Genomic DNA, 10,668 nt, shown 5'->3' with positions numbered 1-10,668 from the left:
TTTCCCAGGGAAAGACACGATGGCGACGCGAACGCGCAGAGGCGTCCACTGCACTGAAGCGTCACGTGGGTGAAGAGAGTACATGGTGTTACACACCTGCTCGGAGCTTTTTATTTATCTGGATCTCCGCCCTTATCTGAACCAGGCGGCGTTTCTGCTGGAGGCGTTTGGGGTTTTTGTAAAAGTTCTTTTTAATAAGTAATGAGAAATACATCTTTCATTGTTCTATATCATCTTTGGAGACATAAATAAGGAGAAAAACATTCTACAATAATGCAGAACAGCCTTTCTTTGCTGTTGCCTGCAGGATTAAGTTCACGGTTCATCTATTGAGAGTCTGCTGTTTCCTGTTGTTGCCCCTTTCAGTAACTGTATTTTCTTTTTATCTTTATTGATCTGTCATGTTGCCAGTTTGAAGGTTACTTCCACTCATCTAGTGATTGTCATAACTTTGTGATATTAATGACCTTTTTGGAATTGTTCTCGTATCAGATTTAAATAGTTGTACAGCGTCAGTCATGTTTAAAATGTTTGATTGTGACCTTTCAACGTTGAGCACATACTTGGATCAATTACTAAGTTGCAGATGTAGCACACACAAATTTTTAGTCATCATCAAGGAACTGGCATGAGTTAGAATTAAAATTTGACAAGTCTTCTCAGAAATGGCAGAATTTGTTTAATTTGGTTGATTTTCATTCATAGCAATCCTTCAAATTCTTGGATTTCATCTTGTGTCAACATTGAAATAGCTAAAACTGGGACGCGGTTGGGTTTGTAAAGAGGGGAACGAGCTAAGACTTACATCAGAACTGGTTTAATCATGACTAAAGCAGGCCAACGTTTACCTTCTGGGATGGACTTGGCCTTAACCATGGAAAATATTGGCAGACTAATCTTAAATCCTTGATTAGATCAACTATATAATGTCAGAAGAGAGGTTAAATAGCCAGTAGTTATTATGGAAAACTCTTGTTGATGGCTGCAAAAAGGTTGCGACTTCTCTGTAACTTACTCTAATATTAGTGAGGGTATTCATAAATAATAATAAAAAATAATTCTCTAAGAAATCCGTACAACCTGAAGTTATTCTAAGATTTATGCACACAGTGAGTGTATCGGTTTAACTTTCTGCTCCCTTCACACCTGACCTACATTTACTTTCCCTCAGCATTTTTTGTGCTTTCATTTATTCATTGCAAGATCCTTAGTACAGGGTGCTTAACTGATTCATTTTATTTTTATCACCTGGCCTGTTCCACTTTCTGTTGATTTTTAGATTACCTGACTCTGTAGCGAAGTTTATTCAGCTTCCTCTGTCATCTAGTGTTTGTCCTGTTAGTCATACCTTTGGTTTATCTTAGACAATAGATATCAACCATAAGTCTTCAAAACCACTTCCACTTCTTCAAACTTTTAAAAAACATCCTCTTTCCCCCCTTTGCTTTTCAAATAAAAGTTACAAATTTATGTTTTCTGGGGGCGGGGGGGGAGGTGGCCACGTAAAATGGATTTGTGACAACTACAAAATGAACAAAGCAGTCTGAAAGTCAAGACAAAAACTTTTGTGGTGATTTGGGTTTTATCTGCCAGATTCTGAGGAACCCGCTGGGATCTTCAAATACGTGAAACCTCCTCTGCTTTACCTTTCTTTTCTTTTATAATTCAAAAAAGAAACACTTTTAAGTACTGAAAAACATCCCATTGTTATGCATTTGATCTGATACCTTCTAGAGTCAGTGTCAGAACTCTCCAAAAAGTAAGACAAACACAACAAGCTGCAAATGCCAATTTTTGTTTTAAATACATGTAAGTATTCGAGACAAAGCCTAAAATTGAGCGCTTTGCGAAAACTAAGTACTGAAAGGTGTATTTGACCAGTTCAGCCACAAAACTACTACTTAAGATAACAGCCAGGCGGCATCTCACAGCCAAAGTCGATGTAAGGAAGGAAGGTCTGCTCTCTGTTGCACTGCCAAGTGTTTCCCTCTGAGGCGAGACTTTATAGTGATGAATGAAACCCTGCCAGCCACAGTCTGTATACTGTGGAGCTTTTCTTTCAATAGAAGGTAGAAGCTAAAGCGCAGCTGCAAATGTGAAGAGAAACCAAAATCTTACCCCCTTTAGCCTGTTTTGCCCACTTATGTATTGATGCTGCTGCAATAATAAGCTGTGAAGTTGTGATTTGACAAGTTGAGTGTTGAGCAAAAGGTTTTGCACCAGGGACAATGAAAAGAGAGTATAATCTTTATAGGCTCACTCAACAACAAAAACATTAAAAATGAATTAGTCTACATGAACTGTAATATATTTAGATGTGTTTGATTTTAGTGTGTATATTCTACCTCAATTTGTTTTTTCATTTTACAAAATTGATCAATCAATCAATGATTGATTGATTGATCTTACAAAAAAAATAAAAAAATCAGAACTAGCCACCTCATATCTGTGATTTTGAAAAGATTGTACGGCAGAGTCATAAAACAACCAGCTGTAAATGTCCAACTCCAAGAAAAATATCAATGTTGTAGAGGTCAACAAATTTAGCATATTTACCATAAAATAAATGAATAAATCACAATTATGAGCATTTTGAATCCATTAGAACTGAATGAATTATTGCTTGTGTTATAACAGTTTGGAGCCTGACAGAGTTCATATTTGTCTTTTATTAGATTTCTTTTGTTTTGCATAAAAACATGACTTGTTTTGGTTTGACAAGCCCCTGGAAACTCAGTATTTACTCAGATTGGAAAACATCCCCATTTGCAATTAGGAAAAAATTAAACATATATAGTAATTTGAAGATTTCCTTGAGAAAATGTAACATTTAAAGACATAGAGAAGGATTTGTTCTCCAAACTGAGCTTCTTAAATGCTGCAATTCTGAAAAACAATTCAAACCTGCATTAAAAAGCAGCATTTCGATTTCTTCATGACCGATCTATATTTCTGCTTTCAGCGAGTCTCGCAAAAGCCTTCATAAGTTTAAAACTTTTCACATTGTGTAACTTCAACTTTATGTCATCTGCAAAGTAGCCCATAATTTTGAAGTGGAAGGAATACATTTGGGTTTCTTGATGTAACTTGAAAATATGTCAGAAAGTTGAATGGGCGTAAATACTTTTCCGAGGAACCGTTGGCAACATTTCCCATTTCCCCAGCAACAGGCTCCAGTGGCAGGAGCCCAAGCTGCCTTTTTAAATTTGCCGTCATTGAGTGGCGAATTAATCATTGAAAAAAAACAAATAGTCTCTAAAACCAATGCAGGGTTCCCCGATCCAACAGAGTCCTGGCTGCTCAGGAAAATCTGCAACTCCAGAACTGATGGCTTTGTCAGACTGGCTCATTGATGTGACTGTGGGAGCAAATACTTAAGGAGATTAAAGGGAGCAATGTGCCAGCACTCCAATTCGCTCCAAGCAACAGCCCAGGGCAGGGAAACCCTATTGGTCAGCTGTGAATTGATGATTGAATGAGTGATGGGCAGGGTGGACCTAAATCAGTACTCGCACTGCCCGAGTCCAGATGTAGTGGCAGAGGGAAGTACCCGCGTCGTTTGTCTCCTAGCAGCACATCTCACACTTTGCATGCAACAAGGCAGAACGCATCAACAACACGACTGCCTTCTGACATTTCATAGGTTAAGAGACCACAAAGCCATTTATTCTGCCAAAGTACAACTTTGTTTTTTAGGTGGGAATTTTCTGTAACCTGGGGGGGAAAAAATGACTCCAGCAACATTAAAACTTTTTTTTTTAATATTTACAAACAAACTTATTTTTTACTTTTATCTCCAGACTTTCTGGAGCTTTTTTCAGTGCTATGCTGTGTATTTTCAATCTTCTTTTTTTCCCAGTCCTTGGGTTTGATCAATCATGAGGTGGAATGTGTGTTCAAGAAGTGGACAGACAGAAAAAGTGTTAGGCCTAAGAAAAACTACATCTACAGCAGATAAACTATCTGAAAAGATGTCTTTAAGAAATGATAAATGGGACGGTGGACTGAAGATAATGATTGGTGGAGGAAGCCACCTGAAGGTTTTCCTAAAATCTAGACTCAGTGTCCTCTGTGGAGGAAACAGACTCTGGGGAACTTAGGTGAAATGTGAGTCTGTTACCATGGCAGCTGTGAAGCTCCCCAGCATCAGGTGTAATTGGTGGGACTGTTGTAAATGACACACATTTTAACTAATTTTGAGGATGAATTTGTTCATTTAGAATAACACTAGCCTTCTGCCTGTCAGGTATTTAGCCAAAACTATGTTCAACATTCACATTTTGACCAGTTAACTGGTCATGAAGTCAATGTAGACAGACTAAGATGATATATTTATTAATCATTTAAGTTTTGGCATGAATGTTTCTGATGAATTTATAAGAAGCTCAAAGTCCTGGCTTCCTTAAGGACCAGTAAAGACACCCCGACACCAGCTGGTATAGAAGATGACATGGTTAAAATAACACATTTCAGCATAATATTATTGTAGAATCAATGAATCAAAAGGTTATGAGGCTATTCTTTTCTATCTTTTTTTTCTGAAAAGTTAACAAATTATTCTGGGTCAAGCCCTGTTGCGTTAAAGTAACACAAGTCTGGATTGGTCCATTTTAGACCTACAACCTTTCAAGGAAAATCATGAAAACTGGATTGTATTTAACCCTGCAGCTTTTGGTTTGTTTTGTTTGTTGCCTAATTTTGTGCGGATCGAACGCTTGTCCATCCCTCGAGCTCAGAAGCTTTTTTTTCTGTTCCTGAATGATTCATGAGTCACAAACATTCCCCTGAAAAATGTTCTGGAGATTTAATAAAAACGAGAGGAAAAGCAACTTAAAATTCAACGACAGAATTTAAAACACCGTCAGTAAATCTGAAGAAATACTGATCGATGCCACTGTAAAAGATTACAAATAAAACCGGTCACTTTGAGAAATATAGAACAGAACGACTTCGATCAACAGTTAAACACTGTGCTCCTAAGGGCATCTAACACACACGCGCACACGCACACACACACACACGCACACACACACACACACAACAAGGCTTCAGTGTAGCTTTATTTATCCTACAAACGTGAGATAATCTTTGAAGATGATTGAAAATAATAATAAATAAATATTAGTTATCAGTTAAATCTGTATCGCTCCTATTTCTTAGTGCAGGACTGACTTTCACAGGACAGTCAGTGGTTTTTACCTAAAACACACAGAGTTTAAAACGAAGATGGAGGAGATCAGGTCTGGATTCAGGTGTGCTTGTTCTTCAGCGTGCCTTGCACAAAGTTTTTATTGTGTTCAGCGGAATAACACTGGAAGCTTTAGGTTGTTTTTCTTCTTCCCATCACAGCTCTGTGTTTGCAGTCCATGCACTGCAACGTATTTCATTCTTCTCTAGTCAAGAGAGATGTTTGAAATAAATGGACTTGTAAAAAGGAAAGTTTGTTGGCGGAAAGAAAGAAGGTTGTTTGTGTCTCGTTCTTTTCTCGAATCTATTCTCCTTCTCAGTCGTTTAGTCATTGTTCTGTACCATGAAAGCCGTCGCAAATAGAATTTTACTCATCGAAACAAAATGGATTTTATTGTTCTCCTTTATTTCGAGTGGAAGCGCCACAGATGACAGGAGCGAACGCTGCAGTGTTTGCTCCTTTGCATGCTAAGGAGTGAGTGTAATAAGCTGTTTCATCAGTTCTGTAACTTCATGCTTCTCTCCATAACTCACAAAAGAGCCGTACTCCCCTTTTCATCCTCTGAATGCAGAGTTAATTACTGTAATGTGCGTGACGGGAAAGATTTCGCTCCTTGTCAGCATTCTGCTTGGGCAGCGACCCAGCACGTCCTACAGCAGAGCCGAGAGAGGGAAGAAAATAATAGGAAACCTAAAATTAGAAGATCTTTTTCTGTTTGATTAACTTGGTTATTGAATTTGGTTTGAAACTGATCTGGAGTCCGAGTTTATATTTTTTAGTGCCAGGAAGCTACCACAACTTACCTATGGTGGCATAAGTGGGACATTTTAAAGTAACGTGTTGTTGAAACACCGTCTGATTCAAGCCTACAATTCAGTCCACATTCACCATCAATTATAGAGAATTGGATTACCTTTTCTTTTAATTAAATGGCACAGGACCTGGGAAACAAATAGAGGTTCAACAACGTATTGTAACCACTTTTTCAGTTTAACTGTAAAGGAAATATGCTGCCTTACAATTGAGAAAAAGCTTTGAAAAGATCAATCAGACGTCTTACAGCATGTAGAGCAACAAGCATCCTGGCAAGACTCGTTTTTATCTTTTCGCCTTTTTTCCTCTAAAAGGCAGAGCAACCGATGATCCTGAAAAAAAGAGAGAAATAAAATGTAAAATCATAAACTCAGTTACAGACACGCCATAACATCATTTATCGGTGGCGGCTTTTCAATGCTCGTCCTTGTTTGCGAGCCAATGGGGGACGTAGTGTGAATAACAACATAATGTTTTACAGACAATGAAAACATAATTTCTTCTACATATAAATGAAGCAGTGTGAAAACATCTCCTAATGAATTTCTGGGTAAAATGATTGCCTAAGCACTCTTATGGGAAACATAGCAGGTTTATCAGTTTTCTGCTTGTGTCGGATTCGTTATTAGACGTCTCAAAAAGACTCAGCTTCTCTGTGAAGCAACATATGGCGGAGCTGATAAGTGATGAATTGAAGGAACACGTGATTCCACCCGCTGATGCAACCACACACACACACACCCACGCACACACACACACACAGGTTTAATCAATACACACATAATTGAACCTTTTCATGCGTTCGAGATGCTCTGCTATAGTGGAAAACCCACGTTTAGAGCATTTAATGAGCCCAAAGGAAATTGCTGTGCTTAAGAAGGTGCGATTATAAAATTCTGAAACTGAAACACCAAATAAAATATATCCAGTGGCAATCCAATCAGTCTGTATTCTCATTTAATTACACTACACCTACTTTCCTACCTTGTCTCGTGTAATCAGAGGGAAGGAAAACTTGAGCTCCTAGTTACAAAAGCAGCTCCTGCTGCGCAAGGCTGGGTCGGCCACAACTCATCATCCACCCACTTCATAAATACCTGGTTGCTGCCTCCACCCACCTGTTTCCAGAGCGTGGCGGGGCGTGACCTCGCCACTGCCTGCTGCGTCACTCTTCAAGTTGTCACGTCAAACCCTCAATAAATCACCTTTAATTAAGAGGGCAGTCAGCCATTCCGAAGTGCAGCTAATGCCAAGCAACAAAACAAATCCAGTTTTGTGTTATGAAACAGATTCTGACAAAATCCACGGTAAAGACTTTAATATGCAATGAGAAATGTTTTTGTTTCAAATCCATACTGTCTGACTACGTTAAAGCGAATTGTGTTTAGATCATGGAAAGTTTTACACTTTAAATGTGGCTAGTTATTAGTAATGCCAACTTTACTTTGTTGTTTCAGTTTGTATGAAAGCTGAAGCTGTCTCAGAAACCGGATGATTAGTCTCAGAACTGTGTTCTGATAAATGTTGAAATTGCTCCATACACAAAAAATATTTAATGTGACTTTTTTTTTGTCCATACCACCCAGTTACATGGGTATATATGTGAATAAGAAATGTGAATATTGTGTAAAAGTCACTCAATTCAGAAAGTGAGACTCGTTTTATATTGATTCATTAATATTTTAATAAAATCTTCTGAGTTGTTTCTTTAGCTCACATGGTGTGTTTATCATGGTCAGCACAATCTTTTAGCATTTGGTTGAAATCTTTGTAATGATCTGACACATCTTGGGTAACGGCAGATGTAAAACATTATTTTCTTTAAATAGCATGATTAGATTTGTGTGCATTCAAACTACATTTTCTGTACACTCTTTTTAAACAAACTAAAAAACAATATGCTGTGTCTGATATTATTCTAAGAAGCAGGTAGGAGAGAACTTCCATTTATTAAAATAAAACTGTGAAATCAGTGATAAATAATTTTATTAATCTGACACAGATTTGCAGAAGTAACCTTTCTGCGTTTTGAGGAACTACATCATGGATCAATTGTACTTAAGTACCAGAGCACTGAACAAGCCAGATTCTTTGTAACTGTGAGCACGTCTTGGTTCCAGTTTTAACTGTAGCACCAGTTTTACATGGTGAATGGCGCCATCTAGTGTTTACAATGAACAGAATGTGACCAAAAATGACCTTTTAGTGATGTTTTTACACTTGTGTTTCTCAAATCCAGGCCTCAGGATAAGATTCCTCGAAACACTGCCAGAGGCTTGTGTCCTATTGTTGGTTATTTACAACAGGTAATAACAGCAAGAGGATGCTCTACGGAGTGCTAATGGTGCTCGTCATTGAACTATAGCAGTCACTAAAAGTGGCATTTTGTGTTAAATTATTTTTGACACCTCCAGTTGTCATGTGGAGGAATTTTAATTATTCTTATTACACAGCCTAATGCATGGCAATAATTATCTTAAACCTGAAATAATTAGGTCAATTTTCCCAATAAACCTAATTTGCAGAAGGGGCTGAATCATTTTCAGCACACCGGTGGTCAGTGATTTAAAAAAAAAAAGTATCCATTGCCCTGTACATTGCCCCTTCAGTTACAGGGAAATGATCAGATCTGGAAGAGCTTCCATGAACTGGACTGATTTCCAGGCACTACCCAGTTCCTGGAAGAGCTTTTCCATTAACAAAGAACAACAACAATTAAAATAAAACACAGCAGATTTAAATAATGCCATTAAATAGCCACAAGAGAACATCTGCTGCCAAATCAACCAGGTCTTCTTTCCTAGCAAGAATAAATTTTATAATATAATTCAAACAGTAAAAAATTTTTTTTTTAAAACTTTTCCTTTTCCTTTAAGGAATAAGTTTATTCTTTCATGGCAGAGTAACAAGTTCTTCAGACTGCCTACAAATGAAAATCTTTACACATAAAGAGCAAAACGAAAGGACTTATCTGTCTTGATGAATGACTCAGGTGAAAACCGCTGCTATGTCAACATTCAGCCGATAGAGGGCAGAGTTTGAACGAGCAACAGAACGCCCCATCCCAGGGATTCTGGGAAGATTTCACCAGCTCACTTGTTTTACAACCCAAGATGGTAAACCGTCCTTGGATTTTTCAGCGATTAAATACTGTCAACAATTAAAAGTATTTTTTTCTATCTGCAACAAACAAAACAAAAGACGTTTTTCTTTTTGTTTTTTACATCTAAAGGATTCGGGCATTCCCAGAAAGGGAGAATGACGTTTGAGTGTTTTCTTCTGAGTTGAATCTTTAGCGGGTAAAGAGGCAGGAGTTCTTGCTACGAACGCTGCTACAGCAAAGCATCACTCCTTTTTTTTTTTTTTTTTTTTTTTAATGTGTGAAGGACTTTTTTTTTTTTACTTGACAGGAATATGGTAACACTATGTTTCACCCTTTTCTGGCCAGAAAGAAAGCATAACTATAAACAAAAAATAACCCGGTTATACTAAAAGGTGCAGTTTATCCATTTGTGTCATTCAACGGTTATCACAACCTACACACAATAGAGTTGCAAAGTAGTAATGCCAGATGATTAAATATAAGAATAATTACTTTCAAGTAAATTTGCTGGAATTTACTTGATCAGGTTATAGTGTAAAATGCAATAGTTTATAGTAAATCTAAAACCCAAACTTTGCAATATATTGTTAAAAGTGGGTATGACAAGTAACATTTGGTTGAATAACTTTTTGAAAAAAACAACAACTTTTAAATCGACTTCAACATTTAGTTTCACTGCTCTGTAAAGATGCTGGTTAATTTACTTGATTTTTGTTTTATTATTTAAAGGTCGTGTGCACATTATTTTAGAATTGCGTCTGATTACATCATTGCCCTAAATCAAACAGCTCTGATATCAATAATCTTCCTCTTTGAGTAAATTTTCAGTGGACATGGTTTTAATTATACTTTAGTAATATTATTTGGAAGAAACGCCACTCTTATTTGAGTGCAGTTTTGGGTATACACACCAATCTCTGTTGGTTTTAGTTGCCGTTAAATAATCTGTTTCGCCTCGTCACTGTCATGCAGCGCGACAAAAACCCACAACAGTTTGGATGCTCGTGCACTTCCGGGACTTTCGTAATGTTGTGAGCAGGGCGCGTGCACGGCGGCAGGAGCGACCCTCCTCTTTTCAGGCAGAAACCGGTGAATCAGTGAAAGCGGCCAAGCCCTCCCTGCATCTCATTACTGCTTTAAGCTTCTTGTATTTTTCTTTAAACTTGAAGGAATTGACGGCAGAAGCGCGGACGGAAGGTGAGACACTCAGAGCGGCTGCTTATTTGTTGGTTTGAATCCCTTTAAAACTACATTTCTGTGTTGGTGTGAGAGTGCGGATGGCTATGAAGTGCTGCCCCCCCCCACCACCACACACACAATGGAAGTATGGAAGGCATTCTGCACTTGCGCACCTTCTCTTCCTTCCTGCGGTCTGCATTGCTGCGTTAAAGCCTCCTTCCGAGTTATGAAACGAGCAGAAGCGCGCGGCTTTTGTTGTTGTGTGACACCAGCTGCCAGCGGTGACACATCTGCAGGGTTAAACGTCCTCGCAGATGAGAGTTGTCCAGGAAGGTTAAACCGAAAACCAAGTGTATTTTAACATACCGTGACGTATATATATATA

At 38.0% G+C, this 10,668-nt stretch overlaps 1 protein-coding gene and 1 long non-coding RNA gene across 4 annotated transcripts in view; one reads left to right on the top strand and one right to left on the bottom strand.

Moving 5' to 3' along the window:
* Positions 1-5,096: 5,096 nt before the first annotated feature.
* LOC103467139 (uncharacterized) lies at positions 5,097-7,072 on the bottom strand. The gene is made up of 4 exons (XR_534040.2): positions 6,986-7,072; positions 6,249-6,333; positions 6,102-6,129; positions 5,097-5,838 (listed from the first exon to the last, which is right to left on the bottom strand). It is a non-coding gene; the product is annotated as an uncharacterized LOC103467139 (long non-coding RNA).
* Positions 7,073-10,193: 3,121 nt separating this feature from the next.
* LOC103467138 (helicase ARIP4-like) overlaps positions 10,194-10,668 on the top strand; it is a 58,585-nt gene continuing 58,110 nt past the window's right edge. For 2 of the 3 annotated variants that reach the window (XM_008413229.2, XM_008413231.2), the window contains exon 1: positions 10,195-10,301. The gene's annotated coding sequence lies outside the window, so the exon portion shown is untranslated. Of the gene's footprint in view, positions 10,302-10,668 lie in introns of all 3 variants that reach the window. The other variant, XM_008413228.2, reaches the window with a different exon arrangement.

The sequence above is a fragment of the Poecilia reticulata genome, linkage group LG7 (assembly GCF_000633615.1).
Source record: "Poecilia reticulata strain Guanapo linkage group LG7, Guppy_female_1.0+MT, whole genome shotgun sequence".
NCBI classification, from domain to species: domain Eukaryota; kingdom Metazoa; phylum Chordata; class Actinopteri; order Cyprinodontiformes; family Poeciliidae; genus Poecilia; species Poecilia reticulata.
This window is presented reverse-complemented; position numbering and strand designations above follow the sequence as displayed.